Below are 23,818 nucleotides of genomic sequence, written 5' to 3' on the forward strand. Positions count from 1 at the left end.
AACTAAAACTATTTTTAGAGAAAATTGAATAGTTTTAAAATATGACAGATGGTATTTTAAAGACATTTCTAAACGTAATATTGATAGAATGTTATAGATATAATGACGCTATTGTTGTAAACAAGCCTGTTTAATATAAGGGGAGTAAGGAAGTAAAGTAGTAACCAACAACATGGTCGAATCAGTGCCAACTCACAGGATGGCGACCCAAATTCGATGAATGTCGTAGAACTTATTCCTAAATGGATCTATTTTATGTCAGATTGACAATCAAATGATGATTTGAGTCCTAAAACGGGATCAGCAGCCTAAATGGGACCAATCTGAAAGATACTATTACTGCAACGGCTTCCCTTGTACCACTTTAAAATATAATACTTGGATAAAGGTACTGCAAGTAAGAAAAAGTCTCAAAAGTCGTTGTTTGATAATATTTCAACCTACTCTTATACGACTTTTTGTCACTCACTCATCAGACATTAGCATTTCAATGAAAAGTATACAGCTGAAGAGAATATATTCGACATATTGTATATGCATAGCAATTCATCTAAAATTTGACACTATTCCATTCAGAATCAATCAACATATGTATGTACATTCAATTCTAGTCAGCATCTTAGTTCAATGATAATGATGATTTAAATATAATATCTATGACATTATATGTACGTACAGAACTACATAAGAGTTTCCACTTAATATAAAAAATAATAATAGTCGAGATAAGGAACTATTCAACTATTTATCGAAAGTAATTTAAACAGGGAACGAGACTCAGACCACAAACGACAAAAACCACCGCATTATTCCAACGAATCACAAAGTAGAATGTGCAACACATACCGAAACATCCTTATTCAAATTCAACACGGTACGTGTGCAGATACACAATTTAACAAAATCTGTCCATCGTGAATTACTCAAACCTGTTTTCCACCACCACTGGAGCACTAAACGTCAACTCGAGTTATACACTCGCCGCCTCAAGCCAATGATTAATTACATGAGCCATATCACATACATATTACGTATCATACATACACACATTCGGTTCAACAATTCCGTAATAGAAATGTAACGAACGTAAGGAAATCGTATGAAAAATTCACGTGACCCAGAAGTTGAGGGTCAGTGCATCTCTCGAATGCGACACCGTGTCGCCTGCAAGCCTCAAGAACCGAATTCCAAACATATCCAAATGACACGGTCATTAGTTACGGGCCAGAGAATGGTCCAAGTTGAAAGTGAACCTTTGTTATTAATACATTGTAAGTTTGCAATTTTTAACTACCACTGGTGGTCTGATTCGGTTTCGTCATTATTAAAGAATCTGCATTTGTGAGATGTACCATTGTGTGTATGCAGTTAAGAATGTTGAGATACGACCAGGTAGTTCCTGGGTGCATGACGTGCATCTGAGTCACCTGACATACGAAGGATCACACCGTTATTTTAAAGAAATTGATGATGCATTCTAGAGTTTATATGCTGGTTGATTGCATTGACAATTATTATTTTGTTAAATTTACAATTATATCAGATAAATTGGCAAACTCCAGTAGGAAACGATCGATTTGGATTCACAAAAATATCCAAGTCTGGCCAGCATACAATTTGAATCGAATAAAACCAGAACCAGTTAAAAATGCCTGTTTAAAGTTTAAATAATGCAAAATTTACGAAGTTGATTATTGTAATTTGGTATAAAAAATCATTTTATCGTACATTAAACGTCGAATAAATGTAAATGTAAAATAAATGCAAGAAATGAAAAAAATAACGGCTAAAGCTAAGCCATCATTTCAAGGCGGATATCATTCTCAATATGACCGTTGAGAGCGGCGGGTATTGAATTCTTCCTCTATCTCGCTTCTATGAGACACGTATACAAGAGGTTTCTCACGAAAATAATTATTCTGTTTTTATTGAGCAAAGTTTTTATTTCGTAATGACACAATTCGAATCATAGAGGTTTTGATGAGGAATACATAAAATATGAAAACCCTGCATTCAGTATATTTGGAGAAATAAAATAAAATATGAGTTCTGATCACTCGCTATCCATTACAATGCGTCTTTTTTTTAATAGTTTTGCATATGCAAAAAATTACGCTAGCCTGATCTGCCATTCTAAACCTCACCCCCCCTCCCCCCAGAGTGTTTTCGGTTATATATTTTTCTTGTATTGACATATGTTTGACAGTAATCGATAACGGCGGTTCTCATATTCGAAGAAATGTAGGAGAAACTTGTCTAAATAATAAGATCGTAAGAATTAAGAATGACATAAGACACGCCGATTCACAGTTGGAGTCTACCTAGGCATGCCGGACCGTACGATTATGTGTGACTGCGTCTTAGCATTTACTATTCCTGTTTACATTTTGTTCATTCAAATGGAGAAAGACATTTCCAGAACCACAAAGGTTTAAAGACAATGGATACATGTCGCATGATGCCAAAACTCAAAATTAGCACATAAAGTGCCAATCGCTGATTCACCAACGTACAATTACATATGTTGTGAAAAATAAAAAGAAAACCACAATTTCCACTGCCGACATTTTGCGTCATATCGATGAATGTTTACAGGATCTGTCCACTTCCACATAATAAAATATAAATGTAATAAATAACAAGCTTGTGATATCATCGAAATAAAACGCACACAGGATGAGCGATTATGCACAATTCGTATGCCAAATTCGCAGAAGAGGATCTTTAAATGTGACACCGAGCGAAAAATGAAAACAATGCTCGTCAAACTGTCGAATTATTTTAATTGAACAATTGCGAGAACATCTGGCGTGAATCGAACTCTATAAATAATCGACCACATTTTCTTACCAAATATGTAAGTACGCTCGTTTTCAAAAATGACATATTTCTACTAAAAATATGTATTGTATTATAAATGCATGCGTTATCGCATCCTTTCTAAATAGAAACCGCAAACTTCCATCGCGTTTCCCTTTAAAAGTCGACGAATTAAAACGACCGCATGGTTTATCAATTTGAAATATGTATATAATAAAATGATTTGATGAATGAAAATTGATAAATTAGAATTTTGAAAGACGACTTTAGACTGCTGCAGAGTCGAAAAGGATGTTCGACAAACGTGTACGAATATATGTAAATATAAACTTCTGAGTAATAGCATACTAATATACGCTAAGTATTTGAGTCAATATTTGACATGATACTGAGAATACTTATTCGATTATTGATTAGAGAGAATGATTATTCCATTCACAATATGTTCGATTATTCGTACTAAGCAATCGGCACGAACAATCGACCTATTATAACTAGATGTAGGATAGTCACAGTGCTATCCATTGTTCGGCAAACCTTTAACAATACATTTACAACCTTTGAACAATACACGGCCCCCTCAGGCTCCGGTGACTAATTATAACACTGAGAGTGTTATAATTAGTCATAGTTATAATTATAACTCCGGTGACTAATTATATCGGCGTGGAGACTAATCAATCTTTACTATGTTTGACATATTAAATTCGAATTTGACAATAATTTTTGTTGGCTTGCTCTCGTTTAAGGTATATGAGCGTTTAAAAAAATGTGCGATTTTGATATAGATATGCAATGGGCGGTCCACGTGGCTAGAATAATGGACGAAAGGTGGACAAAAAAAATACTAGAATAGTACCCGAGAGAATGCGAAAGGGTAAGGAAGACCGCAGGGAAGATGGGTAGACGAAATTAGGAAAATGTGTGGAGTGAGACAGATGAGAGTTGCGCAAAACAGAGACGAATGGAAGCGTGTTGGAGAGGCCTTCATCCAGTAGTGGATGGCGAATGGCTGTAGATGACGAAGATACATTAACGAAACGAAAAAGTTCGTAAAAAATTTCATTAAAAATAATAGCTTCGAGGGGGTTGTGCGCCTGTGTTTTAGCCCCCCCTAAAATAAATTCTTTCTACGGCTAAAATAAATCCTTGTAGATACTGCAATTTCAAGCGTCTTCCATTATCATCCGATTTTGAATGTGATAGCTCTACTGGCAGACTTGATTAATTATGTCAATAGCCTTATCGATGTCATTGCGACCACTTTGCTCCAAGTCAAACAATAAAAATAAACATTTTATAGTAAGCACATAACTTGGGGGCGCTTCAATATAAAGCAAGAAAATTAATAGTCAAAACAACAGACTTACAATCATCATTCACGAAGGAAACTTTCGTGTGGAAGCAGTGCCATTATCTAACATTCAATTATCGACGCCCTACCTATCAAGTTCTTGGAATGATTCGAATCGGAACGGAAGCATTATGGAATGCCATAAATGATTGATCAAATATCGACGAAGAAACGGTGGCCTCTCGCACTGTTGAATGAAAGTGATTAAGACGGAGTGGAAGAATTTGCTGATTGCTCTTACAAAAGGCGTACTCGAAGAACAAACCGGTTGGCTGTGTGTGCACACTCGTTTTTGGCCATTGTCGGACCGTTCCGTTTGCACAAAAGTATCATACAGATTCCAAAACAGATTCAATTTTAACGCCGGATTAGATAAGGCCCCCATATGAGGCCGTCGACCCCTTTGAATTAACTCTTGCCCTGCATGCGTTTTTATATGAATTTATCCAATCTTAGGAACAGAAGGTGTAGCTTAGCTTATACAAAAATTTGATGGAAATTACATGTTTTTCTATTTTCTATTTCTGGACCTTAGTATAAGAATTGAAGCGTGCGGCCGAATAAAGATGTACATATGTATGTTACAATTTTTCAAAGTGTTTTTAATGATTATTAATACACGTATCATCTACCGATCTGCTTTCACAGTTTGTCTCGAATGTAAGTGGAAGGAGTTCAAAATACTTCGCGATTAGGAATTAATTTTTCAGTGGAATAAAGATACATGTACATATGTGTTGCGTTATTGTTGTATCATTTATCAGAGTACATTCGTACTTTTGTTATTTGGCTCTCCTATAAAATTCTAGCATCTTTATTCGGCTACACGCTTCAATTGTCTACGGTCATATTTTCACTAGATGAAGAACATGTCACCTAAGACCTAAAAAAAACTCATTTTCAGGTACTTTTCAGGATTTTAGTTTTTATAAATACCCAAAATAGCCAAATAGTTGATGCAACCTCAGGATGCTTGGAATATTGGACTTGTTACTAATATTAGTTTGAAGAGAGTACGCATTTGTATCTTCATTTACAGCCAATCGTCATCCACTGTTGGATGAAAGTCTCTCCTTAAATTCATACATACATCTGTTTTGAGCGACTCTCATCAATTTCATCCACTCATCTCCCCTGAGGCCTTCCTTTCACTCTTTTACATTCTCTCGGGTACCATTCGAGCACTTCTTTCGCCCATCTATAGTCCCTTTTTTTAGCTACGTGATTCGCCCATTGCTATTTGAATACCTATACATTTTTATTTATTTATTGAAATTTGAAGACAGTGTTGCACAATAAGTTTTAATGTTGAACAACATGTACTGGAATATTTTTAACGATACAAACAAGTTTGTTCAATGTCTATTTGATTTAATATTACCTCACTTGTTCTATTTATATTTGAAATCATACATGCATTTAAAACATACTAGCCTTCATTGAGTACCAGTCAAAACCCTTAAATTTCATTGTTAAAAAGACATGACTATTTAGCACTCTGCATCTGTTCAAAATAAATTGGGTAAGAAAAATGATGTGCTTTTAAGCACTCATTCGAATGAAAGGGATGATTTCATTCAAATTGATTGGAAATACGACTGTCAATAATTTCAGAATCGAATGTTTATAAGAGTCAGATTCAATCACGAATGATGATAATCTTGTATGCATATGCAATTATTTTTCACTACAGAAACCTAAGACACTAAAAGCAACTTCAAATATTAGTACAAATTTTTTTTTTCTAGCACTGAAAAAAAACGAATCTCAAACGATACATGTATCAATCTTTTGGCCAGATTGATCAAAATATTTACACAAACACACACACAGATCCTTCGAGTATAGCACACATCATCGCCAAATAAACGGAAAACCGTCATCGTTTTCGACCAATCATCGGACACGGACATGACGAACAATCGAACGATCCATCACCGCGAAAATCTCACCGCGAAAAAAATTGATAAAAATCAAAGACAAGTTCAATGACAGGTCAACAACAAGCGATAACTTAGCATCTCTGGTGGGTCGTGCACATTTGCATAAATAGTTGCATCTGAAATTGCAGTGTTCAATCAATTAGCGTCCGCCACCCACAATTGGCACAGTTCTAATTAAACGGATAACCTTTCAAACGAACCATGGTATATATGTATTCTAATTAATTACATATTGTTGTTATTCGAACGCTTTTTAGGAATGCGAGAAAGAGTCTACTGTGCGAATTCCATTCGTCGTGTTTGTGCTCGAAGGCTGAATTTGTTATCACAGGTGTTGCGACGAAATCATAATTATTTACCTGAAAGCCGAGCTGATGCATCACTCAGCTATGGACTGTTTTATTACTGCCTTATATGTACATCGATCGGTCGAAGATTGCAATGACACGTATTCGGCAATTAAGACCTGATCGCAGAGCTGTCAGATCGGACTCAATACACAAAGATTTGAGTTCAATATTTGATGGCTATCTACGATCAGACCGGGAGAAATTGTGTCGGAATTATCGCGACGGCCTCGTAAGAATATAAAATTACATTTATGGAATCTGTGAATTACAGGCAATAAATATATTTATGGACAAATATTCACATATACATATATATGTAGTATGAAGCATGAAGTCACGCGAATTATTGTGAGGGTTGAGCACGTGTAATATTCTATTACATATGGTGTTTCTATGGGTCAAGGTTAAATAGGAAGTGTGACGTCATATTTATGAAGGCTGATATATAACGTGTATTGATGATGCTTAATTAATGATAATCAACCTTTCCTCCTGTGTGTATACGAAGGATGAAAAATACTATCATGAGCAGACTTGGGTAGCCAGGATGCTTTAACCCACAAAAAATGATTCACTATTGTCAATTACTATTCTCTTACTAAGCAAGAGCAAAAAAAAGTTTGACAATAGTAATTGACTATTTGTTGTGGGTTTAAAACATCCTGGCCACCTAAGTCTGATTGAGACTTATTTTGGAAAGCCGTTTCTGAGGCATATTTAGGGGGCAGACACACTGAATGGTGCGGCACGGTTTGCCTAGGCAGACTCCAGCTGACAGATGTCATTGTTAATTCATACGATCTTATTATTTCGACAAGTTTCTCCTACGTTTCTTCAAATATGGGAATCACCGTTATCGATCACTGTCTAACTTAAGTCAATACAAGAATAACATATCACCGAAAACACTCTAGGGAGTGAGTTTTGGCCTTGATTGCCATAGTATAGATCAGGCGTGATAGCGCATTTTTTACATTTGCAAAACTATCTAAGAATACACGTACCGCGTACCATTCTGTGTGTCTGCGTTATTATGGTAAGAACACAGACAAAAGTGCGGCACGTGACGTAGAGGCGTATCTGCACATAATTATTAATTCTCACAATCTTATTATTTCGACAAATTTCTCCTATATTTCTCCAAATATGGGAATAATCGCTATCGATCACTATCAAACTTATCAATGATATAATTTCACCGAAAACGCTGCAGGGGTGAGGCTCGTGAAGGGACGCGGCGGTACAGATTGGGCGTACCGTAATACATCTAGCGTTTTCTTGCATGTTCAAAACATTTAAAAACAAAAACATCTTTATCGTACGTTCCAAATTCAAAACTATGTATATACATAAAATTTACAATTATTTTTTTTTACTTTTTAAGGTATGGTAGTTATCCAGAACATGAACTGACCAAAGAGTTGAAAAACTTCGACGGGAAGGAGGTTGAATCAACCAGGAAGATTATTGTCCAAGATTCATGATCACCAAAAACGAAATTACAGAAAAATATCCTACTTTATATTCTTAAAGATTGAGTTATCCTATAATACATATGTGGTAGAACTCATTACAGTCAAGAGTAAACGGATTTAAAAGTTGGAATCATACAGATCTTTACTAACTTTATAAAACTATTAAATTGAGCTAGATCTTGGATGAATCCTTTTAAGGAAACTTCACCAGAAAATAAGAATTACAGTCGCAAGAGTGAAAGGAACTTTTGAATATGTACATAAAGAATATATTGGCAACTTTCAATATTCTTCAAATATGTACTCATCAATACAATACCTTCATTTCAAAACGGATTTGGGCAACCAAAGAATGTATAAATTAAACTTTCCAAACTTCAATCATATTACATATACATATATCAAGACGTATAACGCTATTAAAAATTAAAGACCTACAAAATTCTATACATTTCACACCCCTATTTCTACTCATCCAAAATCAACAGATCTGCTATTGAGCAGTTCATTGCAAGAATCACTAAATTCCACAGATCCCACATAGCGTGTAAATCGATGAACATGCGTACTCGTACAAATAAACGAACGTTAAGGATTTTACAAATGCGCGTTTCTCACCTGCTGTGCATAAAAATGACCCTCGAGGAATATCAATTTACCACGATCGTATCGCGAGATACACCACTTCACGAATACAAAACTGTATTATTCTTCTGCACTTTTGGAGACGCGTTTGTTTTATGTTCAATATCTTAGTTAATCAATACACGTTTGGTTAACGAACTCTCCCACCCTACAATGTCTCGACTGGTTACATAGAAGCATTCTTTGTATTCAGATAGGAGTACATCCGTTGGTTTAAGGTAGTTCGTGATATTATCAAAGTACTGGGGTATACCGTTACAGTTACTGTTTCGCTTTCATCTGTGGATTACCTAATGCTCGTTACACTCGATATTCGTCAGATAGCGCTTGCTGGACACACAAAGGCATTGGTAAGAGCAGATGGCGACCCGAATTCCTGGAGTGTCAGTCTCGATGACCTTTACTGACACTAAGGCTATCAGTCTAAATGAAAGTGACGTGTTGTCATTGCTCCACTATTATTCTACTCCTGGAGAATGTATGCAAGTCCAGAGGGGGCAAAAAAACTAGGACGCGATTAACAAACATACTAAACAAGAGATGGTATGATCTCAACAGTGTTATCTCAGATTTACGAAACGTGACATTAGATTGATGTACTGTACAGTACCATAACGACCTTGTTTTCCTTTCTTGGAACCAACTTGGTTGTTAAGTAGTGTTCGCCGTATCTAATGAAATAATAATGTAATCTAATTGTGATGACGAATTGTGTTCAAATCGGTACGAATATCGATGGCGCAAAGTTCACATTTTGTCCCACTTAGTTCCTTGTATTAAATATACTCAACTATTTCAATATATTCGGATACTATTACTAGGCACAAGTTAAACAACAAAACAATCAAATTAGGATAAATTACATCACAGACTCACTGGAGTTCATACTAATAATTCTCAGATTGAAAAGAGTCAACAAAGTTATCTAAGCAAAGTCCGTGTCATTCCGTCTAACAATTTTACCTCAATCATCCAATCAAAAAAACACCAATTTTACAATTTTGATTCAACGCGCATGACTTAATATGTTTGAAATAATCATAGCAAACAATAAAAATGACCCACCGCCAAATCTGACACCGATAAACGCATTAAAGCTATACAAACACAAGGTGTTAATTTGTAAATTTTAGACATTTTCAAAAAATAAAAAACTCTTCAATTAAACCCTCCTAGCAGGTAATATACACCGACTGCTGATTTAGTCAACGATCAGTCTAACCCCGGAAATTTGACAAACAAAACTCCACCTGAAAAAAATCACCTAATCGTCTCGCACATTAGAATAAAATGGCAGCTATCACGAGCCACATGCTCGCGTGTATCGACCACCGAAAAAAACCGCTCCTCGTGTCGGTTAAATGTGATGTCATACCCAGAACGATCGACCCGATGTGTATTCTCTCCACGGTTGAGCCTTTATTTTAGCAAACATACTACATACACACATCGGCATTATAATCACCATAAGACACCATTGGCGTACCTTGCGCACACACACACGACGGGCGTGGTAGACTCTCTGTCAAGGACGATGTCTCTTGCTGGAATATATTATTTTGATCGGAACCACATTCCGTAATCGTGCTATACGTACCCAACTAGACGTCATATGATTCACATAATTTTTTTCCACGTCTACTACAAGAAACGGCCGAAAAAAATGAACCGTTTCTAACCGATTAGTCGTTTTGAATTTTTTACATCGGAGATCCTACACTATCTAAAATGTCACGAAGATCATTTCCAGACCGCAATCATGCATAGTAATTTCGACACCATACAATAAAGCAATAAGGATCATTTCAGCGTACGTAAAACAGTGTTGATATTTTGAAACCCAACCGTTTTTAGGCGCATCGTTGTGTAACAGAAAAAAAACTGCCTACACTTTCAAACAAAAGCACACCTGTCGTTTGTTCCGTTTTAAACTTTGTCCTACCGATGAGTCACAAACTATGCCATTTTATTTTTGAAGGACATAATCGTCCGATAAAAGCATATATATGTACTTTGGCTAAAAAGTAAACAATTGATAACCTGTGCAAAGATTAAAAAAATCTCACTGTTGGTATTATAATTGTACATAATAAATAAAATTTAAAGGAAATAAAATAAAATTTTATTTAGGTTTTAAAAACTAGCTTACGAGATAAAATGCTTGCATATATTCTATAGTACTGGAAAATAAACCTAAAACTTTTATTTAAAAGTAACTAACAATCAGAAACGAAAGGGTTAGATACTGCTAAATTGCCTATACGCATACTCAAGTACTTAACAAACAAGCGTATAAATGGAAACGGAACATTATCAATGTTACATTACATATGAGTTCAGAAAAATAACTTGTTACATTACAAATTTGCAATTTTCACAAGAAAACTTAATACTTGAGAAGAACTGAAAAGTAAATGTATATTTTACACACCTCTCAGGTGAGTCACAAGTGGTTGGTTTATCGAAACACGATTTTCCTCAACGAACGTCTTCAAAACAAACATTGTGAAGAATTGCCAATGTGAGTCACACTTCGTAACGATTTTTTTAAACAAGCGTGCGAATTAAAAACATGTGCTATACTTCGAAACATTAACACAATAATATCAGATCCTCGTTTGCACCGCGCCAAGTATATGTAAGTAATGAAATAGGTCATCGCCCGATGCTTATCAATCGTACATAGGTAGAAGTTTCTATCCGCAAAGCGGAACGAAATATCCGGTGACGCATTATGTGCGTCATTGACTTTGCTACCACTCGAAGATGTAAATATTTCTACGATGACAGCGAGAATTTACTTTCGATGTCGTTTTTAAAGAATACAGTGCGAAATTTAATTTAATTTAAAACAGGTGAAATACCGCATTCGGGTCTTGATAACAGCACGTTATCAGCGGAACTAAATTGTAATAGCAAACATTTTCGCACGATTTTACTATTTGGAAGCAGGTTTTAAATTAGTAATGCGGTTAGAAATTAACCGCAAAATAGCAAATAAAAAAAATTAATAAATTTAAAAACTTTTTTTAAAACATTCAGATTTATAATATAATTCATTCTGAATTTTTTTTAAACTGAACATGTGCATGAAGTGTATGAACCATATTTAATAAGCCATTAAAATGTATATATATGTATGCAAAAGCGATAATTATCTCATTTTTCAAACCCGACATGGATCAATGGATGACATCAGGCATTCTTCTAGCGCAAATTGCACATGCAGATAACCGTGTATGCAAAACCGCACGGTTAAACTGGTTATGTCGATATCCGAATACGATAACCTCAACAAATATAATATGCAATATGTACCAAACGAGACTAGAATAAAAATGCGAATTAATGATTAAACAGACACACACACACGACAATCGATATCCCGATTATTATCATCGGAACACGCCCATGTAATAGCACAATGTGTAGGCATACAAATTGATGATTTTACTCAAACAATGGATACGAAGGCAATTAGTGTTAATTGGTCTTATAATTATGCCATTTACTACTACGTATATAAATTGGCATTAGATGCATATGTACATACGTATATATTGTACGTACATACGTCGAACACGATGAAAATTTGCACAGAAAAAATATTTTTTTATTAGTTTTTTTGTATTAAAGTGTCCATAATACGAAAACTTGTTAACCGTCAACACTACAACGGTCGTAATTTAAATATAAAACATAATTATACAACAGATTTATTCGAGTAGGTGTTTAGAATGAAGGACGCTCAGTTTAGAGAATCGATGAATATTATAAATCCAAACTGTCATATAATTTGTATGCAAGTATTGAATATTTTAAACGAAAATGTAAATTGTCTTATAAAAAAATTGAGGATTATAAACTAAAAAAATAAACAGTACCCAACGATATTCGGTCCATATTGACTCATAAGATAAATAACCGGTGCACGTTTTAACTCTTCCTATAAGACGAATCAGTCAATATTAGTCTAATAAGTATGAATACCAGGGCTGTGGAGTCAAAATGTATCGACTCCAAACTCCAACTCCAACTTGAACAATTTTAGTAACATCGACATTTCTTGCCAACGTATAAAATTGTTAATAATAAAAATAATAGCGATTTTAAAAATATAAAAAAATTTAAGGAATTTATAAAAATCACTAAAAATTGACATTTAACCCAATTTATTGTATTATTAGTAATGGAATAGGTATAAATAAAAATTAAATACATTCATGTGTACGTGTATGAATTTCATATACAAAAAAAAACAATTTAATAAAAATCTCTATCAAGGGGCAAACCTCGCAAAATAGGAAAGTTTTAAAGCGATCGGAAGAATGTACGAAATATTGCCTGATCGATTGGCGAAGTTAAACGGTTACACGACAATTGGTGCAAGTCCAAAAGGTTCAACGACAAAATGTACCCGAAAATTAGTGCACTGACAAAATGTACCCGCGACAAAATGTTCACGCGACAAAATGTACCCGCGACAAAATGTTCACGCGACAAAATGTCCACGGAAATAATGTTCAAGCGACAAAATGTTCAAAAATCCTAAATTTTCAAAGTTAATTTTAAATTATTATTATTTTTCAATTTAAATAAGTAAGTATTGGATACGGTTGAGAACACCTGTCATTTAAACAAATTAAATAACGCCCGCGATGTATACGATAAAAAGTAAATTATTCATTTTAAATAAAGAAAATTTTGGAGACGGTTGAGAAGCCCTGCCATATAAATTGATTCAATGTAATCTGCAGTTCATACGCTTAGAAAGTATTTTTTTTTCAATTTAAATAAGAACCCCTAACATTTAAACTAATTCAATGACATCTTTAAATGATATTCAATGAGTCACAATGACATTCGCTTAAAATGTAATTGTTCAATTTAAATAAGAATATGTTGGTGCGGTAGAGAACACCTGTAATTTATACTAATTTAATAACATCCGCGATCTATATGATAAAAAGTACCATATACATCGGTAAATATGTATAATACAATAAAAAGTTACTTTTTCCATTAAAATAGGAAAATTTAGGATTTTTGAACATTTTGTCGCTTGAACATTTTGTCGCGGGTACATTTTGTCGCGTGAACATTTTGTCGCGGGTACATTTTGTCAGTGCACTAATTTTCGGGTACATTTTGTCGTTGAACCTTTTGGACTTGCACCAATTGTCGCGTCCCCAAGTTAAACATATAAAGAGCCTTTAAAAAAAGTATGAGATGGAGGAAACAATCGGTTTTGGCCACACACATTTTATTAAAATCATGATTTTTATAAAGAAACTAGCTGAACCCGGCATGCGTTGCAATGCCACAATAACGCACGCAATTCCCGTTTCCGTTTCCCGATGTGTTTCGATAAGTAAATGTTTCAGTTTCAAATTAATACTTAATAATCAAATTAAATTACAGTAATGATAATTTGACGGAAAAACGCAGACGGCGAACACATTTGAAATTATTTAATTGTTTGTTTATTTTACCCTAACAACGCAGGTGGCGACGCGAAAACATTTGAAATTATTGCGTTGCAATGCCACTGATTCCCGTTTTTCCCGTTTCCGTTCCCGTTTTTGGGCGATTTTTTTACAGAAAACATCGCGGACATGCACACAATAACTTATGTAAGTATGTACACAATAACTCATGTAATAATGGTATAGTAACGCATACGTGACAGACAGACAAACATTGATTTTTATATATATATATATATATATATATATATATATATATATATATATATATATATATATATATATATATATATATATATATATAGATTTTATATATATATAGATAGATTTTATATATATATATATATATAGATAGATTTTATATATATATATATAGATAGATTTTATATATATATATATATATATATATATATATATATATATATATATATAGATAGATTTTATATATATATATATATATAGATAGATTTTATATATATATATATATATATATATAGATAGATTTTATATATATATATATATATATAGATAGATTTTATATATATATATAGATAGATTTTATATATATATATATAGATAGATTTTATATATATATAGATAGATTTTATATATATATAGATAGATTTTATATATATATAGATAGATTTTATATATATATATATATATAGATAGATTTTATATATATATAGATAGATTTTATATATATATATAGATAGATTTTATATATATATATATATATAGATAGATTTTATATATATATATAGATAGATTTTATATATATATAGATAGATTTTATATATATATATAGATAGATTTTATATATATATATAGATAGATTTTATATATATATATATATATAGATAGATTTTATATATATATATAGATAGATTTTATATATATATATATAGATAGATTTTATATATATATATATAGATAGATTTTATATATATATAGATAGATTTTATATATATATATATATATAGATAGATTTTATATATATATATAGATAGATTTTATATATATATATATAGATAGATTTTATATATATATATATATATATATAGATAGATTTTATATTATATTTTTAAAAAATCGAAGGCATACCGTAATACTGTTTATTTAAGAAAATAATAAAAATGAGTTGGAGTCGGTTGATTTTTACAACTCCAACTCCGATTCCACAGCCCTGATTAAAGTGTAAAAAAAAAAATGGAGGTCCAAAAAGCAGTTCTTAAATCTAAATTAAACAAGAAGTGCAAACGAGACATTAAATTTGGCAAACGTTAGTCATAACCAGCGAGTGTATGTACATATGTAAACAATCAAACCAACTAATGTTGCGTGCAAAACGCAACATCCACAAGAAGAACCGGTTGGGTTGCGTGGAAGTTTGATCGTCGACCTCGACAAAGCGAAATGTGGAACAATGTCGAAGTATTCAAATTTCGGATGAGTCGAGAACCTCAAGGGGTTAAGAAAAATGAAACGAGTACAGCAGAGCTAACGCTAAGAACAAAGCATTTGAGCCTGGGTCAATATACAAAGGACTTTGTTACCGCTAACGCATACGAAATGTCGTGTTAATTAATCGTCAGTAGACGAAGTCGTCGCAAAAATCATACCATATGTCATCGTTAGCATTCGTAGGTGATAGTAAAATTGACCAATTTGAACAAAAGCATGACGCTGTATAATGATCTGTGCACTGCTGCGACAAGTCTTATTCAAATCATGGTCAATGACCAGACGGAGCGAGAATTTGCATACGAAATAAATAAAATCTATCGACCAGAACAAATATTTAACCTTTTTGGGTAGCATCGTGCGATGGATGTTAAAACTATTGTCCAATTCTACATATAAATATGTACACATGTATAATATATGTTTTTAAACAGTTATGTAGATTCACTAGTAAAGAAAAAAGCCAAACATGGAAATGGAACTTTGTCTTTCTCAAGGTTGACGATTTTCAAAAGTTTTAATCGCCCCAGATAATACCTAATATATAAGATCTGATCCAGATTTAATCTCAAATCAGGACGATTCAGATAATATTACTCATTTATAACATGCCCAATTATACTAACCTGAAAAGATAACAGCAAGATTCCTTTACTCGTAGATTTTACTAACGAAATAACCAAGAGATTATATTAAAGAATCACTAACAACCGTACTAATAAACTTCTCAAGTCTTGATGATTACAAAAGATGTATATTTCCTTAAGGTTTAAGCACAAACTAAGAAAACGCTATTTGCTTATAGATGGTCAACTTATTAGTATTTAGATAATAAAAATTATATACAGCCGTGGACTAATGTATTAGGCCACGAGTAAAAAAAAAGTACTCGAGTATTGAAAATTACATTCTTTTCCTCCCGTATTCTGCGCGCGCACATCAACACGGGAGGAAAAGCATGTTCCTCTTATTCCTGTGGTATCCTGCTCGCGCAAATTAAGTGAGTATGTACCGTTTATCATGCACCATTTTTTTTTATCTTTCGACTTAAGATCTTTCGATTTTCGATCTTTGCATTCTGATATTTGCGTTTTCTGTAATTTAACATTCTGTCAAATCACGGAGACCGATTGTGAACATAATATATGAACAAAAAAAAATTAAAACCAAGATAATATTAATGTTAATTCAAGAATTTACAAAAATGTGCTCTTATTTTATATCAAGTCAATTGAGCAACACTAATTCAAAGATTTTAGAATTATAAACTCAGAAGCATTAATGTTTTTACAAATATGTAATAATATTAATCATTATTTTACAAATATGTAATAATATTAATCATTATTAATCATTATTAATAAGAATGTTGGAAAATATACACATACATATGTTTAGATTCGTTTTAATTAAAATTCTGGAAAGTCATACTAAATCGTTAAAAATAAACACGTGAGCAAGGTGAGTATCATTAATTTAAAAAAGTATTTCACACAATTTATATTCATTAAAAAAATTCATGTTAAGTAAAATCATCAAATTTATTTTTAATTAATGATAGAAAAAACTTTACTGCTAAAAATTATAATTTTTAACGTATCGTAAAAGAATTGAATTGCAATTAAAATCTTTTTTTGTTGCGTTAAAAAGTCCATACAACAAATATTATATTAAATAAAACCATATCAGTCAAAATTTGGAAGTCGAATTTTTCATGATCACAAAACTTCATCTACTGATACTTCAAAGTACGTTTCATGTCCAAAATTTTAGTTTATTTAGTCGCAAATAAAACAATGACGTTTACGAGCAATTATACACGACCGACCAGTCACAGAAATGGCCAAATCACAAGTCAAACTGCAAAAACTATAAATACGACAATTTGCGCGAGCGCATGTCCAAAATTTTGCAGAACACCATTGACAAACAACCGGTTGGTCCAGGAGCCGAATCGACATATACGAACCGTTACCACGGCCATCTAGGAAGTATCTCACATTTTTATTAACCACGTATACAGAAAAGTGGATGTAATATCAATTTTTTTTAATGCTCATTCGATGCTTGATAAGGTCGACTATCACCCACACTCGCGCGGCAATAGTAAGCCAAAAGATGACTCATACGACGAATTGAATATAGAGAATAATGTCGTAAATAAAATATTATATACGTACGGAAAAAAATCGTGGTCACGCTGGCGTTAGAGATATCCATTAAATTGTGTGCGGTTGAAGAAGTCGGCCATTATAAAAACTATTTGAATACAATCGGTAGTTAATAGTTGAACGGTTGAAAATTGAAAATTAAGATTCATCTTTGGCTAACCGTTAATTAGTGGATATTTAATGTGCTACCTGATGATATGTTAAGTGAAGTTGAATGATATTTTTATATCGGCAATATTAAAATACTGAGAACTACTTACATACATTCGATTAGATTATGTGGATCAGGTCTAAAATGACTGGATTAGTGTTCTTAAAAGATAAGGATGTAAAAAGATTGGATAATAATGATTCCGCAAAAAAATGATCACTGAAAAAACGCTCACCGACATAATGTACCATAATGGAGGTCAAAATATCCACACGAAAAAACATTCGCGCGACAAAACCAACCCCCCAAAAACGATTATTTTTTAATGAAAGTTCTGTAAAAAAAAATTTTAGTAGGATTTTGAACATGTGAGCATTTTGTGGGTGTTCATTTTGTCACGTGAACGTTTGTTTTTGTGAACGTTTTCTTCGCGAACCTTCAATCGGGTATATTATTTTGGTGAGCGTTTTGCCAGTGAACGTCTGTTGACACCAGCTTGGACGGTCATAAATTGTATCTAACCTAAATGATTAATTTCATGCCGAATCTCACCTAGCTGCGATATTAGGCCTCAATTAGAATAATTTTTAACAGATAAATAAGTTCAGTTTTAGTATCAAATAAAAAGTCTGAACATATTTGAATCATTTTATATTACCTATATACACATTCTCCTTTTTAGATGCAAACTACTGAACAAAAGTAACAGTCTGATTAACATAATAATACACATAATATTATAGATACTAGGAAATATTCGCGACGATCGAGTTTGAGAGATTGCACATTGAAAACGTCATTTTCTAAATGCAATAAAATTGCCATTACGGAAAAACGTCATGAGCGGTCGTCAAGATCGTTAACTCGAAAAGCGTCGAATAAATAAATCAAACATGGCCTGTTATGATATTACATTATGCGATATGCGAGTTATAAATAATATCGTGCGTAATATATCCACATTTATTAATATAAATAATTTATTTATAATAAGGCGAACGGGCGAAACAGGTTCATGCGTAAACTCGTAAAAAAATTGACGAGCTTCGACCGCATCACACGATAGCAAATTAAATATATTATTTATAAAATAATAATAATAAAAAAAATCATTTTTGATTGATGACTTCAACCTGTGAGTGTTTTAAATGTCGAAACTGATATGTGCCTACGGTGCATTTTAAGCGTGTGCAACTTATACAAAAAAAATTGTACGAGCAACTGAAATGCTAATTTATCACAAACGCTATAATGTTATTGAATGTTAATTTTTTTCACACCATATAGTAGATGAATCATATTGAATGTTTATTTTTTTGGAACATATCAAAGCAAGATACGCATAGATATACATATGTATATATGAATATACTATATACATTAATAGCATTTTCTCAAATGATAGTTTAAAAACTTATCGTAACAGGCTCAATTAACGACGTGTCCACGACAGAACTTCACCAAAAATTCGCGCAAACTTTCTGTAGTGTGAACGTTTTTAAGTGAACGTTCTGTCATGTGAGCATTTTGTCCGTGAAAGTTCTGTCGTACACATTATGCCGGTGAGCATTTTGTCCGTGAACGTATTGTCGTAGATATTATGCCGGATCCGGAACTGAAAAAGGAATCCGAATCTAAAAAAAGGAATCTGGATCCGGAAACGAAACACGAATTGGAATCCGGAACTGAAAGAGGAATCCAGAACAGGGACTGAAAGAGGAATCGAAATCGATAATCCATATCGTCGATATAGAAAATTAGATTTTTTCGATATCGTCACGGACTCTACCACCCAAAGCTTACATACATTAAACCTTACAAAGTCTCTTTTGAAATTATATATTAGATAGGTATTCTATCATCCATTCTCGAATGCAGAGGGTTGATTTTGAAGCGCCTGCAGGTGAAATGATTTCGATCAGGTTGTTCGTAACGATAAATATAAATGATAATATCTTCATGAAAAATGCATGAATATTGTTTACATTCACGCGAGTGCAATAAATGAACTTGTTTATGCGGTTAATCGTTCAACATTTACGTATCCATTCATTATTTTCAATGGAATGTATCAAAAGCGGAACACTCATAGGTATATTTTCTCGTAAACATTAAAAAAAAATTAACAACAAACGGCGGCCATGTTTTACGTGTAATTTTTCATAAAATAATATGTAGACAGGTGTACATATAAATATATGTATATATAAATAATGGAGAGCGTTTGTGGGTTGAATCCGTGAGAAAATGCTATAACATCGATACAAAAACCGAAAAAAAAAACGGTGTAAAATATAATAGATATTATAATTGTATACTTATTTATTATGTGTGTTAATTATAATAAAATATTTTGTTTGACTAAAATGATGAGCAAACATTTGTTTTTAACCTTCAGCTAATGTTAATCTTCGGTTGCCCTTACGGCATAAGCTCTGAGTTGATGAAGACTCGAAAAATGAACTCATACCAAAAAATTAAGATTAGGAGTGGGGAGTAGACGATTTCGTCGGCTCCTCTCATGAATCTCACGCATACACGCGTACTTGTCCCGTAAACCTTTTACCCCAACTCCTAATCTTAATGTTTTGGTACGAGTTCATTTTTCGAGACTTCATCAACTCAAAAGTTTGTGTCGTAAGGTGGACCCGTTAATCTTATGATAAAATGTGCCATTTTGCTTATCCATGCCATTCGTGTGGATTTTCCCATAAATAGCTCAGATGAACAATGATAAATTCTACATTCTTAAAATGAAGAAACAATACAAAATTATCAAATTTATTACAAGATAGCTAGATCAACGTAGGGGTCAATTTACTTTATCTGTACTTATGTATGTTTAATACCAAGTATCAATAGATGAAATATTAAAGCATATAAAAATATGAAGGAGAATATTCAAATGAGTACATTTGCATCTGAGATTCATTTCCGATGGAAAAAAAAGATTATGTACCAATGCTAAAGCGAGTCGCTTTCACTGCTTCCCCGCATTTTCCCTTTTAACGTTGCATAATTGGCGATAACCGATCTTGCAGTTGCAACGCTGCACATTCTCGTCGATGAAGAGGAACACCTATTCGTCGTAAATGACTACCATTGTTTGCAACACACACTAATAAAACGTCGCAATCGTTCATCGGATAATTGGCATAGAACATACATATGTATACAACTAAACAATTCTCTTCCAAAGCGCACATCAATGGCGAGGCTCCGAATTTCCAATCTATATATACATACATATGCATGTACGTACAGTGGAATTTTTCGAACGAAAATTCGATCCAATCATCGAATCAATTGACGATGACCCACTTCGGTCGATTCGATTCAATTATTACGAAAGATAAATATTTTCTTTTGCAAATTATAACAGCAGTAATATGCAGTCTAATATAGATTTTTAAAGCTACATAGCAAGGAAAAGCAACGGTAGACCGCCTACGACAAGAATACCGAATATTCCCACATTACAGAATGTCTTCAGGTGTGTATGACATTGAAAACAGGTACATCGCGATAGCCAAACTGAAGGTCTAGGTGCGTCATGGAATGCACCGCATGTGCATATACATAATGCAATTTAAAATGCAACAGGCCGAAGCTGGGTTCGGTTTTGATTTTACGTGTTTTGAAGTGTAACTAATTCTTATGACTCGCGAGCGTATGTTACGCTCGATGGACCAACGCAGTGTAGAGTTTATGACTCACGTTCGAAATTAAAATATGTATGTTTACGTATGCGGACGGGTATATGGAGTGACGTTTGACTCACGCAGGATTTTCCAAAAGACACTTTCTCCACGGATGAGAAAAGGTAACATTCCACGATACTCGATTGCGCGATTGGGTTTAAGTGGGTGATGTCAACAATAGCTGGACAACAGACTTACACGCGGGAGAAGAATGAGTGCAATGGTAAGAACACATTGAAAAGTGCGAAATGACGAGCTCGTGGTTTCCAGCTGTGATGGGCGTATCTTTGTGTCATTATTAATTATTATGATCTTATTATTTCGATAAGATTTTCCTACATTTCTTCACCATAGATCACTGTAAAATCTATATCAACCCAAGGATAAAATATCACCGAAAACACTACAGGGGATGAGGTTTGCGAATAAACTCAATCGTACAGCAGCGGTTTATTACATGTACAAAATTATATTAAAAAAAAATCCGCTTTCCAGTCTGTATCTTCTCAAGGTTTTGCATATAATTAAGTGATAATACTGTGTTTTCCATCAAATACAGCACAAAACCATTAAGACATTCATATCTGCCAGGCCCAATCAAAGACGATTATCAGCAAACATAGCTCAGTGGTTAGCGTGTAATGCTTTCGACTGAGAGGTCATGGGTTCAATTCCTGGACCGATGTTGTTGGCCAGACCTTAGATAAATATTACTCCAGGTCGATCGTTTTCTATCAGAGTTTGCCAAATTATCTGATTTCATTATTGGCAACCTATCCCCATTTTTCGCAAACATGTTGATATTAAAAATATGCTTACTGACATTTTATTTAGAGTGTGTTTCTCGCGAATTCGTAGTACATAGGTATATGTATGTATATAATTTGTTGATTGAATCGGTTTTTCTCTAGATTGACGCTATTGTATTGTATATTGATAACTATATTGTAAAGTTAAGTGCTTATGTACAAAAACTTGATGATAGGTGTTGCCTTGGGGCAACCTTTCATGGCACTATCAATTTGCTAATTTATCTGATTTCAATGTTAAAACGGTTCCACCAAAATTGACAACCTATCCCGTTTCTCGCAAATTTGAGTTTCTATCTCCCCTTTTTTGTTGATTATTGTAAATATGCTACCATCCTAGACTATAAATTTATCCATAGATATACATATCTATGATTTTGTATATAAATATAATTGTCTTTGTAAAATATGTTTGGGATTGTACAAAAAAATGGCTTTACCTGTAATAACATAAAATAAAATATAATAAAATCGAACTCATTCACTGAGCTAGTTGCATATGATATGCATAGACTTCGGATGACGTCGATTTTTTAGCTTAAAAAGGGCAGTAATGTATTATATATCTGAAAAAGGTATGAATCTATTTATTACCTAAATAAAATATATGTTTTAATGCATTTCAGCGGTTCTGCGAGCGTTGATATACAGTGTATTTATTATGTACATTTTTGAAATCGAATCCGATGAATTAATAAAGTTGTAACCTCAATTCTTAAAGTTAAATCAATACCAATATTGCACTTGATCCGATTTCAACTAACAATCTAAGCTTAACGTGTCCGATACTCCTTACCGAGAACAATACTTACTTACGAGATCTTAAGTCGGATAGGGTACGTTTTACGCGGAAGATTCATAAGAAAATTGCAAGTTCTGCAATCTTGAAACGATCAACATTAAAACAGGAAGAATCCAGAATGGTTCAAGACAATATGCTCAGCAGTATGCAGCGGGTGGAGTCGTTCTTGCCCCGACCCAAATAGAACATAAAGAGGTGGAGAAGTAAACTCTTTGACCCTTCACAAATACAGAAACAAGTCTTATAAAATAGACTTCTTATGAATGTATCAACTATAAATACTACAATGTGCTAAAACTCATAGTAACATATGGTCAGTAAAAAGCATCGCCTTAGAAATCATTAGCTTAAAATTAAACGTTAGTAGATGACATGTATGTAAATTTAAAAACTAATAATTTCCATACAAGCACAAAAATGCAAGCAGAAAAAAAACACACATATGGCTAAACGACCACAGTTTAGGAGTTGTCCAACATCTGTCAACGACTAGAAGACAAATTGTACTAAATTATACTGAAAAAAAGCATACACACATTTAAGGCTATAATGACCAATTATGCAATAAACAGGGTGTAAAATAAACATAAACCATGTTACAGATGTATCGGCCATACCTTCACTACAAATCGGGCCATTTAGAGAAG

At 33.2% G+C, this 23,818-nt stretch overlaps 1 protein-coding gene across 1 annotated transcript in view; it reads right to left on the bottom strand.

The window, feature by feature from the left end:
• Positions 1–23,818, bottom strand: part of zip (myosin heavy chain 10) — a 58,731-nt gene that overhangs the window by 14,005 nt on the left and 20,908 nt on the right. The gene's annotated exons all lie outside the window — the stretch shown is intronic.

Source organism: Arctopsyche grandis, chromosome 13 (genome assembly GCF_051622035.1).
Source record: "Arctopsyche grandis isolate Sample6627 chromosome 13, ASM5162203v2, whole genome shotgun sequence".
Taxonomy (NCBI): Eukaryota; Metazoa; Arthropoda; class Insecta; order Trichoptera; family Hydropsychidae; genus Arctopsyche; species Arctopsyche grandis.